This window comes from Parasteatoda tepidariorum, chromosome 10 (assembly GCF_043381705.1).
Source record: "Parasteatoda tepidariorum isolate YZ-2023 chromosome 10, CAS_Ptep_4.0, whole genome shotgun sequence".
In the NCBI taxonomy this organism is placed as follows: Eukaryota; Metazoa; Arthropoda; class Arachnida; order Araneae; family Theridiidae; genus Parasteatoda; species Parasteatoda tepidariorum.
This window is the reverse complement of record NC_092213.1, coordinates 11165654-11170967: the sequence shown is the minus strand read 5'-3', so window position 1 is coordinate 11170967 and position 5314 is coordinate 11165654.

Sequence of the window (5314 nt, the reverse complement as noted above, 5' to 3'; positions counted from 1 at the left end):
AAACCACCGCTTTTTTTTTCCAAAAAGCGTTCGAAACTTTATAAACAATACAGATAGATAAATGAATTTTTTTCAGTGTGTTTGGAATTATTTGAAAATTTTACCTAAGTAGTAAATTATTTTTCAATACTTATATCTTTATTCATCAGAAGATGCACTAAAGAAATTTATCTGCGTAAGAAAGAATTATGCTATATAAAGCATGAACAACCAGTTTCATAAAAACTAATTTAAAATTACTACCTAAAAGGAATTTAAATGACATAAATTACTCTTTTGTATTACTATCATTCAATGTACAGGAATTTTTCAGCATTCAGGTAAAATATTTACGAAATTTAAATCAAATTATAGTGTACAATCATCAAGAATAAATAAGCTTCAAGTGCCAGTCTACATTGTTATTAAATTTTCTTTCGTTTAGAAATAGAACTAAACTGTTTCTTTTACTACCTACTTTTTTAAATAAAAGTTTCAGTTCTTTATTGATATCTGAAATTTATTTTCCAGGATAGTTTTATTTTTGGTCCGAATTCATATATAATTAAACAAAACGATTTTTAAATCTGTTTTATTTCACGACCAAAAGTTTAACAAAAGTATGAATGCTTTACTAATTTTATATTATAATATCCGCTAAAAAACAATAAACAGTCCCCCGAAACATTGTAATTCTTAAATTCGACTTCCTTTATTATCTAATTAAGAAGCTTATTATGAAGTCAGCAAAAACGAATATTTTGAAAGATAAATAACACTTCCTTGGCTAATAACTGCTACTTGATAAATGTCCCTTTTATATAATATTTCCATTATCGTCAAATAAAAGATCCCCATCTTTGATTTTTTACGAAAATGGAAACATTATAACGCGTATAAATCAAAGATCGTATCATGGGGAATTACTAAAACTTTAGGATCATTTTTATAATGGCCTTTACATTTCGGTACTGTATATGTATATGGCGTGCTTAAAATTTGTATAATAGTACAACCAACGGAAGCTGTCGTTCATTGTTCAATGACAAATATTTAAAATTGGTGGCTACTCAAGTAAAAACAACTGTTTTATGCTATTTAGCTACAATTTAAGTCTACTTTAAAATCTAAATCAGATCTAAAAAGTAGCACAGAGGTTTTTTGATATTCGCAAAATGACCAAAATGGCGGCAACTTAAAAAAAAAGTTAAGTTTTTCATTAAAAAAATATTCATTAAAATACTAATATAAATCGAAATATAAACATATCTAAAAAATCCTATGTTACCTTCTAAAGAATATATTTTTACGCAATTTAAAATGAAGAGCAGCTTATTTCGTTGAATAGATCATGAGAAAAATGTTAGGCCAAGTCAAAAAACAGCGTTTTGAGAAAAACACTTTTAAAATTTTGACTTATGGTAGGAGAAGACGTTTAATTTCATATATATAATGGTCGATAAATGAAATGCCTACAATAAGTTTCTATATACAGTCAACAGAATGGATGAGACACTAAAAGAATGTCGCCCCTCCTAATCCGGCCGAACGGGCCTTTCTACCTGCTTAGCGATGCCTGCTACCTGCTTAGTTAGGTACCGAGAAATCGTCTTAGACAGACATTAGAAAGGGTACGAAGATTCGAAAAATGCAATAAATTTTTTGTTCGAATTTTTGAAATATTCAGGGTGGGGTCCCCCTTAAATAAGCGAATCACCTCTTGTTGATTTGAATTCAACGCATCTATTTATTTATATAATTTTTAAGACTTTTTTTTTGTAGCATTAATATGAATATCATGTATCTTAATCCAAAATGATTCATAAATAAAAAAAAACTCACTGTTTTTGTAAGCTTGAGGGATGTCGATTTGCAACTGTGATAAATAGATGAGTGAAAAAAATTTACCACTATTCTTTTGTTAGAAAGATAATTGCACAAAAATGGGCGAAAACAAGAAGGAAATCTTCTAAGCTGCTTATACAAAAATAGAGTTTTCATAAACTAAAATGCAAAATTATGAAAACAATTATAAAATAATAAACAATTAGGAATTGTAAGAGCTACATGAAAAATTAATACTTTATCTTTTAAAAATAATTGTATTATACTCAATTGATGAAAATTATCGCCTATGATAAAAGAAGCAAAACCATTAGTTACAAATCCTGAAGTTGTCGCAACTCACAACATTTACAGTGACAGTGAAATAAAAATTAAAGTAAACATTTAAAGTGGCAGTTCCTTAAGGTGAACAGAAAATATTTAATAATATTTACATATAACATCTACATTGGTAGTGAAATAAAATTTTAAGTCAAGCCAGATGTTGTGTTACCAAAATTATAAGATTATTTTATATGTTTGTTGTTGTGATTATAATCGTCAAAGCAAAAATTTTGTTACCACTTTAAATGTTTGTGAGAAAAAAAAACAAGGGCATTATTGATCAGTGATAGTAACTAAAAATAGCCAATGCTCATTGTTAACATTCGTTTCTGAATGTAGGCAACATTTACAAGTAATAAAATATAATCTATCAATATAAATTAGCTACAAAAAAGAATTGCTGAATGAAACAAAATATGCTTTATCTTTAAAAAAACTTTCTAAAATCTCTTAAAATGTATTAAACCTATTAACAGCTTAATTAGTAATTCATAATAATTACTTTAATAATTCAATCATTTCTAAAGTTATGAAAACTGAATAAACACACATAAATTTTGTATTGGTATTAAAAAAAACGAGTTGTTAAAACGAGTGACAAATATATAAACATCAATAAATAATTATTAATGTTTTTTTTAATCTTCAAAACATATTTGAGTGGCAACTTTTGCGTGATATGTATCTTAAAAATTATGTTATCATAGCGTTCGACTATAGTAAAAACTATAACAACCTAAAGTAAAAATATTCTGCATGTGTCATCTTTTTTCTGCGCATAGTTTGACTGTAATAAATGTTTTAATTCTTAACGAATAATGTTATTTATTTGTACTAAAACTACTGCATCATCAACAAATTTATATTTAAAAAAGAAATTTTCAACAAAATTAGGATAAATTATTATTATTATTAATTAAATTATTTATTGTACTAAAACTACTGCATCATCAACAAATTTATATTTAAAAAAGAAATTTTCAACAAAATTAGGATAAATTGAAATTTGACATATGTTTTCACGTAATAAAATTTCATAGAATAAAGTGACAGTAAAACTACAAAATTCCCCCCGAAAATACATTTTGCAAGACTGATAAATCAAATTACTTATTCAAAAAACTTATTTTATAAGAATTCTGCTTTAAAATAAATAATTTTATAGAAAATCTACACTTTAAATATAAAATTTGGAAATTTACTTGAATTAAACAAGCTAGAGCACCATTAAATATACGATGACAATGCAAAGATAGCAAAGATCAACATCAAAACACAAAATTACTTGTAAGCTACAGTGGCAAGTTTCCCACGATAAAAACTGAAAATACTTATTGATTTTTTCCAGTTTTTTTACTTGAAAATTATATTTTAAGAAAAAACCGATAGAGCCGGTTTATATTGCGTACGATTTGAAAGTAACGAGTCATATAGTTGTCTTTCAAAACATTTGCTTGGAAATCTGATTGACGCTTTATCTAATCTAAATTTTTATTTTGTATTTATTTCTTAACTTTTAACTAAAGGTATCTTTATTAACAGAAATAAACAGATAATGGCAAATCGAAACATGGCGTAGCGCAGTGTTAGTTTCACTTCTTGTATACTTTTATCTGGTGAATCGAAAACTTTTTGCACACAATTATAAAATTCATTTAAGAGATATTTTCTCTTAAAATGTAACGTTTGAAAATTATTTTTTATTTTTTTAAATTTAACACTGATCAAACACTTTTAAATCAGTCGCTTATTAGTTTCCAAAAAATAATAATTTGAAAATATAACTGCAATTTAAATTTTAGGGCAGTTGTTGTTGTTGTTAATTTACGTCGCACTAGAGCTGCACAATGGGCTATTGGCGACGGTCTGGGAAACATCCCGGAGGATGATCCGAAGACATGCCATCACAGTTTTGATCCTCTGAGGAGGGTATGGCACCCCCGCTTCGGTAGCCCGACGACCTGCGCGCGAAGTCGAGCACTTTACGGTAGCACAGTTTAACGAAGACCAGTACCGTACACCTTCGGTCCCCACGCAGACTGATCCAAGTGGTCACCCACCCGCACACTGACCGCAGCCAGTGATGCTTTATTTAAAGAAGTCCTAAAAAGAACTGATTGCAAGGCGTGGCCAGAGAACAAGTGGTTGACCACCTTGGATACCGAGACCGGTGAATTTTCGATGGTACCGAGGGTGAGCGGTATCGGTTCTCATTAAACCATTTCAGCTTAAAGTGCTTGACTTCAAGCAACTACCAAAGTGGGGGAGCCATCGCCTTCGCAGAGAAAATTGCAATGACATGTCTTCGGATCCTCCTCAATGAAGTTTTCTAGACCATCATCAATAGCTCTTGTGCTACTCTAGAGCGACGTAAATAAAGTATTACTTCTTATTAAATAACTTACTTATTATACAGTCGAACCTGTTTTTGTGCAGTCTTTTTTATGCGGTTTTTTATTTGTGCTGTCCTTTCTCGTTAGCTTTTTATTGGTGCTATTCTATTTTATTTGAGCTCTTTATTGTGATGAGGATTTCAAGCAAATTGAAACATAATTGGCGAAGTTATCAAAGGAATAATGAATTAAAAAGGAATAATGAATTTGCGTCAGCCAATTAAAAAAATCCAGCTATAATTTTTGAAATTTGACTAATTGAAGCTTAAGAACTCCCGTTAAATTTCATTTTACGGAATTAGTTGTCAATGGAATTTTTTAATGCTAAAGGGAAATAAATTTTTCAAAACACGTTTTTCAAGTTGGTGAGAAATTTAAAAAAATAATGAATAATAATTTTATATCCGTCGTGAAAGTACATTTCTTGTGAAAGATATGAAGGAAAAGAAAATTTTCGGTGTTGAAGTTAATTACAAAATTGATTCAGTCTTAGTTTTGATAACATGAAAATTACATCGTCATTTTTGTCAAGTTCTCAAACTTTTGTTTTATTTCATCTTTTTCTTTTTACTTTTTGTCTGTTTGTTCAGGTCAGAAAATCGTTGAAATTTTGTTTAGTAATAAAAAATATGTTAAGTTTTATATTATTATTATTATTCTCTCTTGCATCACTTACAAAATTATGTAACTTACATTTGCATGGGCCAAGCACCTTGCCTGCGGTCCCTTATGAAAAAATCGAGTTATAAATGAGGTATAAACGAGGTATATTT